This window comes from Felis catus, chromosome E2, assembly GCF_018350175.1.
Source record: "Felis catus isolate Fca126 chromosome E2, F.catus_Fca126_mat1.0, whole genome shotgun sequence".
Classification (NCBI taxonomy): domain Eukaryota; kingdom Metazoa; phylum Chordata; class Mammalia; order Carnivora; family Felidae; genus Felis; species Felis catus.
Window position 1 is genome coordinate 25,480,934 of NC_058382.1, and position 16,243 is coordinate 25,497,176.

The window sequence follows — 16,243 nt, forward strand, 5'->3', positions numbered from 1 at the left end:
TGGGCCACAAAGGAATGGAAGGGAGGGATCCCCTTCTGCAGAGAGACAAAGGGAAGAGAAAGACTGGCTGGGGAAGTGTAGGACTGTATCTGGACAAGAGAAAAAAACCTCGGACCAGGACAGAGAGGGATCCCATCTCTAACTGCAAGGCTTTCTTCAGACTGGGGCTGGCTGCCCTGTTCGTGCACCTGGTGGGAGGGGAGCCACCTCTGGGTTTGGTAGTAGGTCAGGGGCGCAGTCTGCAGCAGGAGAAACCAGTACCCTACCCTGAAGTGCTGTGGCACAGGACAAAACCAGCCAGGACCACATATTGGGAGATGTTTCCCCACTGCTGGGGCTCACAGAGAAGGAATTGAAATCCCAGCCAAGCAATGGAGCACAGGAATGGGTGGAGAGAGACAGACAGCCTCTTTTGCACTCGTGGCACTGTGAGGGCATTTCCAAAGGAGTGACTTGGGACGCCAGGTGGTGGAGAAGAGACTGGGGTGGGGTGGGGGTTGTCATTTTTCTACTCACCACCACCAAGGCAGGGCCTCAGGGATCCACCATGGGGCCCAGAGTGGAGGCAGGACCAGCCTACACCAAACCACGTCCCTCCAAGCCAGGTAACTGCATATCTACTGGAGCGGGATACATGATGTGGAACCAGACGGACCCCTCCTCCAGACTAGTGCTGCTGCATTGCCTGGATTAATTCTAGGACAATTCTTGTTATATAGATACATTCACCCTTCCATTTCTCTTTCTTATCTCTTCCCTCCTCTAGGCTGGGTACTCTGGTTATTGGTTTGTTTAAACAGACATATTTAATCCATTCTTTTGATACATGTTCTACACCTCCTTTCTTTCCTTTCCTTTCTCTCTCTCTGGAATAATCAAGCCAAGTAATATAGTTTCTTTGTCTGGGTAATTTTATCTTCCTTTTTCCCTGCCTCCATCCTTATTTCCCTTTTCTCAGGATTAAGCCTTTTAGACTCTCTGCCTGGTCAATGTTTATTTTTTTCTCCCCCCCACCCCCCTAGCCCCATCCCTCTCATTTCTCTCTCTTTGTATGTGCTCTTCCATCAGCACCGCCACCACCCTGTTCTTTACTTGTAGCTGGTGTTTCTGGTTTTAGCTTTTGGATTGTTTTTAGTTTTTGTTTGTTTGTTTGTTTGTTTTGTGTGTTTGCGTGTTTTTGTTTCCTGATGGTCTGTCTGTCTGTTTTCCTTTCCAGGGCTACTCCAAGGAACAAATCAAAGCATACCTGGTAGAGAGTCCAAAACATCACTATGAGTAGGGAAATAAAATAACCAAATTCACAACAACAGAGAGCAAGTAACACTCTCCAAAAAACACCTCCTGAAGAGCCAGGCCCTGGATAGTGTATGATCCCCCCCTTTAATATAGCAGACTCGCAGGTGCAGAGCACTTAACAAGCTTTTAAAACTCCTAAGAGACAGAAAACTAGCTAAAATGATGAAACGGAAGAATTCTCCTCAAAAGAAATTCCAGGAAGAAGTGACAGCTAAAGAATTGATTAAAACAGATATAAGCAACATAACTGAACAAGAATTTAGAATAACAGTCATAACATTAATCACTGGGCTTGAAAAAAAGCATGGGAGACAGCAGAGAATATATTCCTGCAGCGATCAAGGGACTAAAAAATAGTCATGATGAATTAAAAATGCTGTAAATGAGGTGCAAAATAAAATGGAGATAGCCACAGAGTGGACTGAAGAGGCAGAGGGGAGAATAGGTATTTTAGATGATAAAATTATGGAAAAAAGAGGAAGCTGAGAAAAAGAGAGATAAAAAAATCCAGGATCACGAGGGGAGAATTAGAGAATTAAGTGATTCAATAAAATGGAACAATATCCATATCATAGGAATTCCAGAAGACAAAGAGAGAGAAGGCTGAAGGTGTAATTGAACAAATCATAGCTGAGAACTTCCCTGATCCGGGGAAGGAAACAGGCATTGAAATCCAAGAGGCACAGAGAACTCCCTTCAGACGTAACTTGAATTGATCTTCTGCACGACATATCAGAGTGAAACTGGCAAAATACAATGATAAAGACAAAATTCTTAAAGCAGCTGGGGATAAACAGGCTCTAACTTACAAAGGTAGACACATAATAGTAGTAGCAGACCTATCTACTGAAACTTGGCAGGCCAGAAAGGAATGGCAGGAAATCTTCAATATGATGAACAGAAAAAAAAAAAAAAAAAAAAAAAAAGCAGCCAAGAATCCTTTATCCAGCAAGCCTGTCATTCAGAATAGAAGGAGAGATAAGGTTTTCCCAAACAAACAAAAACTGAAGTTCATCACCACTAAACCAGTCCTACAAGAGATCCTAAGGGGGACTCTGTGAGTGAAATGTTGCAAAGACCATGAAGGACCAGAGATATCACTACAAGCATGAAACCTACAGATAACACAATGACTCTAAATCCAATTCTTTCAATAATAACACTGAATGTAAATACTAAATGCTCCAATCAAAAGAAATAGGTTATCAGAATGGATAAAAAAAAAACAAGTCCTCATTTCAGACCTGAGTCCACCTTCAGACTGAAAGTGAGGAGATGGAGAACTATGTATCATGCTACTGGAAGTCAAAACAAAGCTGGAGTAGCCATACTTAGACAAACTGACTTTAAATTAAAGGCCGTAACAAGAGATGAAGAAGGGCATCATATAATGTTTACAGGGTCTATCCATCAGGAAGAGCTAACAATTATAAATGTCTATGCACTGAATTCGTCAGCACCCAAATATACAAAACAATTAATCACAAACATAAGCAATCTTATTGGTAAGAATGTGGTAACTGTAGGGGACTTTAATACTCCATTTACAACAATGGACAGATCACCTAGACACAGGATCAATAAAGAAACAATGACCCTGAATGATACATTGGACCAGATGGACTTGACAGATATATTTAGAAGTTTTCATCCTAAAGCAGCAGAATAAACCTTCTTCTCGAGTGCACATGGAACATTCTCCAAGATAGATCACATACGGGGTCACAAAACAGCCCTCAATAAGTATAAAAGGATTGAGATCATACCATGCACACTTGCACATCACAATGCTATGAAACTTGAAATCAACCACAGGAAAAAGTCTGGAAAACCTCCAAACGCATGGAGTTTAAAGAACACCCTACTAAAGAATGAATGGGTCAACCAGTCAATTAGAGGAGAAATTAAAAAATATATGGAAACAAATGAAAATGAAAACACAACAGTCCAAACCCTTTGGGGTGCAGCTAAGGCAATCCTGAGAGGAAAATACATTGCAATACAGGCTGATCTCAAGAAACAAGAAAAATCCCAAATACAAAATCTAACAGCACACCCAAAGGAACTAGAAGTAAAACAGCAAAGACACCCCAAACCCAGCAGAAGAGAAATAAGAAAGATCAGAGCGGAAATAAACAATATAAAAAAAACAGTAGAACAGATCAATGAAACCAAGAGTTGGTTTTTTGAAAAAATAAACAAAATTGATACACTTCTAGCCAGGCTTCTCAAAGAGAAAAGACAGAGGACTCAAATAGATAAAATCATGAATGAAAATGGACTTATCACAACTCATCCCTCAGAAACACAAGAAATTACAGGGAATACTATGAAAAGTTACATGCCAACAAGCTGGAAAGCTGGAAGAAATGGACAAATTCCTAAACATCCACACACTAAGAAAACTCAAACGGGAAGAAATAGAAAATTTGAACAGACCATAACGGTGAAGAAATTGAATCAGTTATCAAAAATCTCCCAACAAATAAGAGCCTGGACCAGATGGCTTCTGTGGGGAATTCTACCAGACATTTCAAGCAGAGTTAATACCTATCCTTCTCAAGTTGTTCCAAAAATAGAAATGGAAGGAAAACTTCCAAACTCATTCTATGAAGCCAACATTACTTTGATTCTCAAACCAGACAGAGACTCAGCAAAAAAGAGAACTACAGGCCAATATCCCTGATGAATATGGATGCAAAAATTCTCAACAAGACACTACCAAATAAAATTCAACAGCATAAATAATTCAAAAGAATTATTTACCATGATCAAGTAGGATTCATTACTGGGCTGCAGGGCTGGTTCAACAGTCACAAATCCATCAATGTGATACATCACATTACTAACAGAAAGGATAAGAACCATATGATCCTGTCAATAGATGCAGAAAAAGCATCTGACGAAACACAACATCCTTTCTTAATAAAAACCGTCAGGAAAGTCAGAATAGAAGGAACATAGTTAAACATCATAAAAGCCTTTTATGAAAAGCTAATCACAGCTAATGTCATCCTCAGTGGGGAAAAACTGAGAGCTTTCCCTGAGATCAGGAACACGACAGGGATGTCCACTCTCACCACTGTTATTTAACATAGTGTTGGAAGTCCTAGCATCAGCAATCAGACAACAAAATGAAATCAAAGGCATCCAAATTGGCAAAGAAGAAGTCAAACTTTCACTTTTTGCGGATGACATGATACTCTACACGGAAAACCCAAAAGACTCCACTAAAAGTCTGCTAGAACTGAGACATGAACTCAGCAAGGTCACAGGGTACAAAATCAATGTACAGAAATTGGTTGCATTTTATACACCAATAGTGAAGCAACAGAAAAAGAAATAAAGAAACTGATCCCATTCACAATTGCACCAAGAACTATAAAATACCTAGGAATAAGCCTAACCAAAGATGTAAAAGATCTGTATGTTGAAAACTATAGAAACCTTATGAAGGAAACTGAAGAAGACACAATGAAATGGAAAAACCTTCCATGCTCATGGATTGGAAGAATAAATATGTTAAAATGTCAATACTACCCAAAGCAATCTACACATTCGATGCGAACCCAATCAAAATTGTACCAGCATTCTTCTCAAAGCTAGAACAAACAATCCTAAAATTTGTTTGGAATCACAGAAGACCCTGAATAGCCAAAGTAATATTGAAAGAGAAACCAAAGTGGGAGGCATCACAATCCCAGACTTTAGCCTCTACTACAAAGCTGTAATCATAAAGACAGGATGGTATTGGCACAAAAACAGACACATAGACCAATGGAATAGAAGAGAGAACCCAGAATTGGACCCAGAAATGTATGGCCAACTAATCTTTGACAAAGCAGGAAAGAGTATCCAATGGAAAAAAAGACAGTCTCTTTAACAAATGGTGCTGGGAGAACGGGACAGTGACATGCAGAAGAATGAAATTAGACCACTTTCTTACACCATTCACAAAAATAAACTCAAAGTGGATGAAGGACCTGAATGTGAGACAGAACACCATCAAAACCCTAGAGGAGAAAACAGGAAAAAACCTCTTTGACCTCAGCCACAGCAATTTCTTCCTCGACGTATCTCCAAAGGAAGAGAATTAAGAGGAAAAATGAACTATTGGGACCTCATGAAGATAAAAAGCTTCTGTACTGCAAAGGAAACAATTAACAAAACTAAAAGGCAACCAACAGAATGGGAAAAGGTATTTGCAAATCAGATAAAGGGCTAGTATCTAACATCTATAAAGAACTCACCAAACTCCACACCCAAAAAACAAAGAATCCAGTGAAGAAATGGGCAGAAGACATGAAGAGACACTTTTCCAAAGAAGACATCCAGATGGCCAACAGACAAATAAAAAGATGCTCAACGTCACTCATCATCAGGGAAATACAACCACACTGAGATACTACCTCACACTGGTCAGAGTGGCTAAAATGAACAAATCAGGAGACTGCAGATGCTGATGAGGATGTGGAGAAACAGGAACCCTCTTGCACTATTGGTGGGAACGCAAACTGGTGCAGCCATTCTGGAAAACAGTGTGGAGGTTCCTCAAAAAATTAAAAATAGATGTACCCTATGACCCAGCAATAGCATTGCTAGGAATTTACCCAAGGGATACAGGAGTGCTGATGCATAGGGGCACATATACTGCAATGTTTAGAGTAGCAGTTTCAACAATAGCCAAATTTTGGAAAGACCCTAAATGTCCATTGACTGATGAATGGATAAAGAAGATGTGGTTTATATGCAGAATGGAATACTACTTGGTAATGAGAAAGAATGAAATCTGGCCATTTGCAGCAATGTGGATGGAACTGGAGGTATTATGCTAAGTGAAATAAGTCAGAGAAAGATACCATATGTTTTCACTCATATGTGGATCTTGAGAAATTTAACAGAAGACCACGGGGGTAGGGAAGGAGAAAAAAAAAAGAGTCACAGAGAGGGAGGGAGGCCAACCATAAGAGACTGTTAAGTACTGAGAACAAACTGAGGGTTGATGGGAGGGGTGGGGGAAAGGAAAAGTGGGTGATGGGCATTGAGGAGGGTACTTGTTGGGATGAGCATGGGTGTTGTATGGAAACCAATTTGAAAATTATATTAAGAAAAAGATTTCATGTTAAAACACATTATATGTTACAAGTCATATATTCTTAAAGTATATTTAAGAATGTATATTTAGGGGCGCCTGGGTGGCTCAGTAGGTTAAGCCTCCGACTTCAGCTCAGGTCACGATTGAGTTCGAGCCCCGCGTCGGGCTCTCGGCTGATGGCTCAGAGCCTGGGGCCTGCTTCCGATTCTGTGTCTCCCTCTCTCTCTCTGCCCCTCCCCTGTTCATGCTCTGCCTCTCTCTGTCTCAAAAATAAACGTTAAAAATTTTTTTTAATAAAAAAATAAAAAAAAGAATGTATATTTAAAGAATTTATATTCAAAGTATAGCTTAGTGAATCTAGTGGTAGTACAGTGACAGTATAGCTTATTTAAAGTTTATGTTAGCTGCTTCACACAAATGTCAAAACCAAAAAGCAGCAATAATCATGCACAAATACTGTAACACTAAACCACTGTGTAGGCTGGGAGAAGGATGAGTAGCAAAAAGTCAAAGCTATAAAGGTCGATACTGTATAATGGTTTTAGTAGCATTTAAAATGAAAAATCCTTGCCTGGATTATAGATGACTCCTCATATTTATTCTCTGAAAAGGTCTTTCATTTTTGTTTCTTTAAGACATGTGAATACAAAGCAAATATCATAATCAAATATCATGTGTGAAATAAAGGCTCCCCTCCCAGCTATTCCTGTTATTTAGACATTATTTGAGACATTTTGTGGAAAAATGTTTAATTATGTTTAATTACCTATCTTTCATTTTAATTAAAAAGTCATATGCTCATTGTAAAGAATTTAGATACAGAAAGTAAAAAATGACTAATCTTTCAAGTAATTTTGATCTTGTTCTCTACATGTGCAAACAGTTGTTAAATGTGGTAGGCATATGTTTTATACACATATAACTTTATACACATATTTTTATACACATATAAAATTATTAAAATTTATGCTAAATTCAGGAGAGGTCTGACATTTAAAAACATATTTGGTTCTAGGTAAATATGTCTGAAAAACTTTTAGCAAATAATTTAATATGCAAAACATATATTTACCTTCCTTAATTCCCTAAATATCACTACCATGATTAAATAAATCTGAAAATAAAAGTGTTCAGTGATCAATGGCAGCTATTTTGAGGAATTTCTAAAGGGTTTTAAATAGGTAAATAATATTGAGAAAATAGGCAATTAATACTGACCAGGTCAGAGAGTCAATAGGGCACTAGAGGATGGACTCTCTAGTAGATCAATGAGAGATCTTGACTCAGAACTGTGAAAGAGAACAAGGGCAAGCCATGATGGGGCCGGGTATTCAGAAGGAGACAAAGGACCCCTGGAACTGTGTGGCTCACACAGGGAATAAGTGTATCTGTCACCGGGAGGTTCCTACTAGCTAATGAAAGTGGGGGATTTGCTGGTTCTTCTAGACAGCGTTCTAAATAATTTTAGAGTGTTGCCAAAAAAAAGAAACCTCTGAAACCATTTGGTGAAATGACACAAAAGGCTCAGGAAAGCAGCTGTGCCTCCCTGTAACTCCCCTTCTTTTCTTCCCACTGGAAAGCACAACTCTGTTCAGACTCAAAGAATCTGATGATCTCCCAGGTTGAGGACAGAGGAATGAGTAAGTCAGAGACTCTTATAGTGTCCCTTGCTAGTGATTCTCACAGAGGTGGGTGCAGTTCACCACCAATGCATCACTTGTGCTATGTTATTTGAGGACCCTGAAGACACCATCTTGTTCAAAATATTTGTTCCACTTCAGGTGCCTGCTCCCAGCTTTAGAGCCCCAAGGAGCTCCTGCATGGGGAGAGGAGAAAGGGAGTAGTGGCGATCGTCTGCTGGCCAGAATTGTATGTGACACATGTGCTTTTCCTACCATATTACCTACCAACACTAATTCTTTCTAGAAATATAGGCAAAGGCATAGAAAAGTTATCAGACACAAGAAGAAAAACAACAGCTTAAGAGAAGGAAAGCCAAAGTGAGAAATCATGTAAATGATCATATACATGATATAAATGATCCCTACCTAAGCAAGGAAAAGGAGAGAATTCAAAGATTACCATACTATCTGCAAGAAGTAAACAGCACAATGTTTATAAAATTCTATATTAGCAAAATTAGTGTTGATATGTAAAAGCAAGAGAAAAAATATTTTAAGACATAATAGTACTCAGAAAATATATTAACCTATGTACAACTTTCTGAAAATCATCCGAGGAAGTACTCTATCAAAAGAGATAGGAATTCATGGGGTGCCTGGGTGGCTCAGTTGGTTGAGCGTCCGACTTTAGTTAAGGTCATGATCTCACGGTTCATGAGTTCGAGCCCCGCGTTGGGCTCTGTGCTGACAGCTCGGAGCCTGGAGCCTGCTTCAGATTCTGTGTCTCCCTCTCTCTGCCCCTTCCCCGCTCATGCTCTGTCTCTCAAAGATAAATAAACATTAAAAAAAAAAATAAAAAAAAAAGGGATAGGAATTCAAAAAAAGTAAGGGCAAGGGGTGGCATATAAGTAAAATGGTAGCAATAAAGCTGGTAAAACTTGTTAAGTTTAAATAATCATTGATAACATGGTTTTGAATTATCAAGAAAGAATTTGCTAAACAGAAGGCACAAAATTAAAACTGAATTAATCACCAGAAAAATACTTCCATATTATTTCAACAGAATCTTGAAACAAGCAGGGAAGTAAAACCTTTCTAAATGTGTCATCTCACTTGGGAAGTAAAAGTAAACACACTGTTACAATTATAAAAGTGTGAGGGAAACAGGGTCAGATATTTGTTAGAAATTGGAGTTAAGTCCTGGTAGCACTGAATTAGAATGCAGAACTTTCCAGTGCAGCTGACAAAAGAGGAAAAAGAGCTAGGAATCAATTCTGATTCAAGGGAGTTTTACCTTTCTTTTGCCAATTTCTTGAATGTCCTTAACTGAAAAACAGTGACTTTTAGCACAGGCTAGTTTGAACATTAGAGTAACAGTACAATTTTAGAGCAAAATCAATGGTGGACATTGTAGACGGCTTTGAAAGGATAATTATATACTAGTAAGTGTCTGACTTAAGGCCAAAAACTAATAATCAAAGGAAAGAGTGGAAGGGCATTCCAAAACAACTAGAAGGTTATTTTTCCCAAATGATTGCTTCAAATTGGTACCTCATTTCCCATGACCTTTTTGTAAAGTATGTTATTAATATTTATGTTAATATCTTTCATGTAAAGTTACCTTGTTTTCTAAAACTAAAACCTCCTGCACCAACTTGGCTCTGGGTCTGAGCTTAGAGATGTGTGGAGAAAACTTTCTTCAGGATACTGTTAATTAGATGCCAGTGCTATCCAGTGGTCCCCCCATCCCGACTCAGGCTAGGAAGTCACAGGCCACAGATTCTCAAGAGACTTTTAGGTATTTAAACTGTTTACATGGAATTTTTCAAATTATACAAAATTAGAAATATACGAAGGACCCCACTCACACTTCACACAAGTTCAGTGGTCAACAACACATAGCCAATCTTGTTAAATCTACCCTCCATTTCCTACTTCCCTGGATTACTTTAAAGAAACACCTTAACCACGTCATTCCATTTTCATGTAGTTTGTTTCATTATTTAATTGTTTAAATAAGTTTACTTTTTCCTAAGCAGTACCATCATGTATTCATGTATTCTGTTACTGTATTTGTGGTCTACTCTAAAGATAAAAACTGCAAAGATTTCATCAGGACTAATTGTTTTGTTATTCAACAGATATTTCTCCAGGGCCTGCTATACATCAGACATTAGTATCAACAGAAGTAAACTATGCACATTCGACTTCATACAGAATAAATATTCTGGCAACTATATTGACTCATAAAAGAAGTGTATGTTCCTTCATGAGGAGGTGAGCTTTACTGCAAGGCATTCAAGCAGATGCTGGCTGAGGTGTTGCGTTAGGGTGGACTTGGGCAAGATGCCTTCTAAGGCCTTTCCCATATCTAAGATTCTGATTGTTCTGTAATTTCTAAAAATGTAAATAAACAAATACAAAGGAAGGACTGAAGATCCTACATTATATGTATGTATTTTCCACATGGACAATTTCCAAATGATCAATATAAAAAAAAATGTGAGACTGGTTTTTGCTTCATATGAGAAACTGCCTTCTTTCTTTAGCATTATTATTATCATTATTATTATTATGAGTAGGGATCTGGATCCCTAATCACTGTAGGAAAATCTTATGCTCTGATTTAACTTTATTTCACTGACAACCTCTGCTCTAGGAAAGAGTCTACAGGCATCAGCAAGGGAAGCAACAGCATCACATGCCCTCAACTAACTCAGATTTGGGAGTATATCACAAAAACTCAATCATATTTTTTCAAGAGCACAAAACAAGTAATTTTTAGTAGAAAAGTAGTTTTTTTTTTATTAAAAAAAAATTTTTTTTTTCAACGTTTATTTATTTTTGGGACAGAGAGACAGAGCATGAACGGGGGAGGGGCAGAGAGAGAGGGAGACACAGAATCGGAAACAGGCTCCAGGCTCTGAGCCATCAGCCCAGAGCCTGATGCGGGGCTCGAACTCACGGGCCGCGAGATCGTGACCTGGCTGAAGTCAGACGCTTAACCGACTGCGCCACCCAGGTGCCCCGAAAAGTAGTTTTAAGGCTTGAATAAAACAACCTGCTGAATGCAAGGGTGAACTTGATTTGTCCTAACCATATACAAATTAATACCCCTTTCACTGGAATTTTTCCTTACTACTCAATGAGTAACATCTATTGTAGAAACCATTAATTTTCAATCCATACAGACACACAAAAACACTTCAAATTCAGATGAACTAAGCAATAAATCTGTGGTTTTTTGGAAACTTTAAACTTGAGAAAATAGTTTCTTCAAAGTACACTGGCAAAACTCAAATCAAGGACACAAATAGTACAGCTATCTCATTACACAGAAAAAAAAAGAATTATTACTGTGAGTTTCAATATAAAGTTTTGAGACAAATAACATTTATTCTAGGTTGGAATAAAAAGATGATTTTCACAGCATCCCATTAAGGTCATGAGAGAGAACCTCTCTCTTACTCATTGCATGATGTTCTTTCTGTACATTTTTCGTTTATAAGCCTGGGAAATTAAGTATTTCTAGTCACAGAGAATCCTAAAAGATAGGTAGATGTGAGAACTTAAGCCAGGGCAGAGTAACTAGCTCACTAAGATTAAATATTCTCTTTTCAAGAAATGAACTATTGACTAGCTATAGCTCTGACATCAGAGAACAGGTAAAGGTGCAAATATGTCCTTGAAATGGAGTTTCATCTTTTGGTAGAATGCTTCCTAGAGACAGAACATGGGCCTGAGGCATCAGGCATTAGGCCCTAGCACCATTGGGTACTAGGGGGAATACTTTTATTGTCTTAAAATTTTTTTTTCACGTTTATTTATTTTTGAGAGAGAGAGAGAGAGTGAGAGAGCGCACTTGAGTGGGGAAGGAGCAGAGAGAGGGGAAGACACAGAATTCAAAGCATCTCTAGGCTCTGAGCTGTCAGCACAGAGCCCATGGCAAACCCACAAGCTGTGAGATCATGACCTGAGCCAAAGTTGGACGCTTAGCCAACTGAGCCACCCAGTTGTCCCTCTGAGCCACTCAGGTGCCCCAAGAGGGTATACTTTTATGTTATGTTATGTTATGTTATGTTAATTTTATTTTTAATATTTTTTAAATTTACATCCAAATTAGTTAGCATATAGTATAACAAGAATCTCAGGAGTAGATTCCTTAATGCCCCTTAACCATTTAGCCCATCCAACATCCCACAACCCCTCCAGTAACCCTCTGTTTGTTCTCCATATTTGTCTCTTATGTTTTGTCCCCCTCCCTATTTTTATATTGTTTTTGTTCCCTTTCCTTTATGTTCATCTGTTCTGTGTCTTAAAGTCCTCATATGAGTGAAGTCATATGATATTTGTCTTTCTCTGACTAATTTTGCTTAGCATAATACCCTTTAGTTCATCCACATAGTTGCAAATAGCAAGATTTCATTCTTTTTGATTGCTGAGTAATACTCCATCGCATATATATACAATACATCTTCCTTATCCATTCATCCATCGATGGACATTTGGGCTCTTTCCATACTTTGGCTATTGTTGATAGTGCTGCTATAAACACTGAGGTGCATGTGCCCCTTCAAAACAGCATACCTATATCCCTTGGATAAATAACTGGTAGTGCAATTGCTGGGTCATAGGGTAGTTCTTTAATTTTTTGAGGAACCTCCATACTGTTTTCCAGAGTGGCTGCACCAGTTTGCATTCCCACCAGCAATGCAAAGAAGATCCTCTTTCTCCACATCTTTGCCAACATCTGTTGTTGCCTGAGTTGTTAATGTTAGCCATTCTGACATGTGTGAGGTGGTATTTCATTGTGCTTTTGATTTATATTTCCCTGATGATGAGTGATGTTGAGCATCTTTTTATGTGTCTATTAGCCATCTGGATGTCTTCTTTGGAAAAGTGTCTATTCATGTCTTTTGCCCATTTCTTCACTGGATTATTTGTTTTTTGGGTGTGGAGTTTGGTAATTTCTTTATAGATTTTGGATACTAACCCTTTATCTGGTATGTTGTTTGCAAATATCTTCTCCCATTCTTCTGGTTGCCTTTTAGTTTTGCTGCTTGTTTCCTTCTCTGTGCAGAAGCTTTTTAGTTTGATGAGGTCCCAGTAGTTTGTTTTTGCTTTTGTTTCCCTTGCCTCTGGAGATGTGTTGAGTAAGAAGTTGCTGTGGCCAAGATCAAAGAGGTTTTTGCCTGCTTTCTCCTTGAGGATTTTGATGGCTTCCTGTCTTCTGTTTAGGTCTTTCATCCTTTTTGAGTTTATTTTTGTGTATGGTGTAAGAAAGTGGTCCAGGTTCATTCTTCTGCATGTTGCTGTCCAGTTTTCCCAGCACCACTTCTGAAGAGACTGTCTTTATTCCATTGGATATTCTTTCGTGCTTTGTCAAAGATTAGTTGGCCATAAGTTTGTGGGTCCATTTCTGGGTTCTCTATTCTGTTCCATTGATCTGAATGTCTGTTTTTGTGCCAAGAGGGAATACTTTTAAATTAAGATAGCCAGGGACGTCTGGGTGGCTCAGATGTCCAACTCTAAGTTTTGGCTCAGATTATGATCTCATGGTTTGTGAGTTCAGGCTCTGCCTCCGGCTCTTCATTGACAATTTGGAGCCTGCTTGGGATTCTCTCTCTCATCCTCTCTTTTCCCCTCCCCCATTCGTACTTTCTCTCTCTCAAAAAAAAAATTAAAAAAATAATTCAGATAGCCAATTCATGCCTTGAAAAGTAGCTGGCCAATTGTTTAACATAAATTTCTTAAATGCCTCCTATAAGCCAGGCCCTGTGTAAGGCACTGGGGAATCAAAGACAAATAAGACACAGATACTACTTTCAAGTCGTTTTGACTACCATAGCATACTATGAGAAAAAGATGGTAAGCAAGTGACCTAAATAAATTTAGATTTCAGAGTGCTTCTCAAATAGCCTGGAATAGATGGGAGTTGGGGGTGGAGTGAGATTATGTTATATTAAAATAAATGGGGGGGCGCCTGGGTGGCTCAGTCGGTTAAGCGTCCGACTTCAGCTCAGGTCACGATCTCGCGGTCGGCAAGTTCAAGCCCTGCGTCAGGCTCTGGGCTGATGGCTCAGAGCCTGGAGCCTGCTTCCGATTCTGTGTCTCCCTCTCTCTCTGCCCCTCCCCCGTTCATGCTCTGTCTCTCTCTGTCTCAAAAATAAATAAACGTTAAAAAAATTAAAAAAAAAATAAATGGGGACTAGGAGTATGCTGTCATTGACAAATGATAATCTAGGGCACAGAACAGATATTTTAAGATGTATGCTTTTGTTGAATCTCCCCTTGGCAACCAGAGTCTGCATTAGTTGATGGCTGTACTAGACTTAGTTATGTATCTGTAGGGGACCAAATTCTAAACTCTTACTTTAACAGTGCTTGTTTCAATTTAATTGATTGAAAACGAGTTATTCTAATTACATATACATTTAGTGTCAGCAAAAATTTTAAGGATTCCTTGCCTTTTTATCTAGAGGATTAAAGTTGAAGGAAAATCGCTGAAAAAAAACCACTTTAAACTATGTAAGTTAATAACATGACAACATACAACATAATTTAAATTTTTTTAGCTCTAAGATAGCCAAATAATATTCCCTTCAAAATGGCAAATGAGAGCATACAGTCACATGGATAAAAAGTATAGAAATGGGTAGACTCATATATCCACATTCTGAGACTGCAGTAGTAATGAAGACGGGAGTCACTCTTAGTTCATTCAAATAAGAATGAATTTGCTGATTAAAAAGGAAAATTATATTTTCTGTCATTTTCATTTCTCAAATTTCCCAATATTCATTCATTATTCTGTTGCTTTTCTGTGTTCAGCTACTTATGCCCATTTTAAAACTGTAATAAATATTTATATGAAGTATGTGTCACTTCATTAACAAATGACTGCTCTTGATGGCTATCTTAGTGTTGACTATAATAGTAACACAAAAACAGTAATTTCCAATAGCAATTCATGATAAAACTCTCAGAAAACTAGAAATAGGGTAAACTTCCTTAACACAATAGAGAGCATCTATAAAACCCAATAGCTAATAATATCATAATTAATGGTGAAAGAAGGAATGCTTTCCCCCAAGATCAGAAGCAAGGCAATCTTTTCAACATAGTAATGGAAATTTTAGCCGGGAAAAGAAAAACAAAAAAGGCATAGATTGGAAAGAATAAATAGAACTGTCTCTCTCTGGGGTGCCTGGATGGCTCAGTTGGCTAAGCATCCAACTTCGGCTCACATGATGATCTTGTGGTTTATGAGTTTGAGCCCCAGGTTAGGCTCTGTGCTGACAGCTCAGAGCCCGGAGCCTGCATCCAATTCTGTGTTTCCCTCTCTCTGCCCCTCCCCTGCTTGCATCTGTCTCTCTGTCTCAAAAAATAAACACTAAAAAAAAAAAAAAAAAAAAAAAAAGACTCTCTTTGTAGATAACATAATTGTCTATGTAGAAAATCCTATTGAATCTTAAAAAAACCTCCTAGAGTCAATAAAGAAGTTGAGCAAGATTGCAGTATACAAGATTAACACACAAAAAAATCAATTGTATTTCTAATTACTAAAAACAAACATGTGGAAACCAAACTTAAAAACACAACATTTATAATCACCTAAAAAATGTAAAAGATCTCTGGTGAACATACGTGTCAGCTGGAGGAGATGGTTAGCATGGTTGGGAACAGGTAACAATGAACAAATAAATAAATATACAGAGGAAAGTGGGAGCCGGGTTTCTCACTGCTAGAGAAGATATATACAGACAGAAAAGATTAGAAAGAAGTCTTGACATGCTGTGTTGGATCAGAAATGGAAGTAATGGCATAAGTTCATGGTTTTATAGTAAGTGAAGGTGATGTATACACATATATACATACACACATATAGTTATAGATATGTATATTTGTGTGTTGAGTATATAAAGCCATATATGTATTTCCTGCTCTGTCCATTGAGAGAAGCTAGAAGAAATGACAACTCAGAAACAACCAGCACACTGAAAATTTAGAACATGGCTTTTAAATACCATCTTTTAGAAAAGGAAATGGGGATCCTTGGGGAGAGAGAAGATTCTAGACTTAGGGCAAGGGAAGAATAAGATGAGTCTGGAATATCTGTCTATCCCAGAGAACATGTAAAATAGATATAGGAGCCAGCCTGAAGGAGCTCCTACTGTTTCTACTGGGAATACTTTGAACATTAAAGGAAATGATTTTATTTATTGAATGT

General features: G+C 38.2%; 1 protein-coding gene across 2 annotated transcripts in view; it reads right to left on the reverse strand.

Annotated features, from left to right (window-relative positions):
• ITFG1 (integrin alpha FG-GAP repeat containing 1) overlaps positions 1–16,243 on the reverse strand; it is a 347,986-nt gene that overhangs the window by 116,991 nt on the left and 214,752 nt on the right. The gene's annotated exons all lie outside the window — the stretch shown is intronic.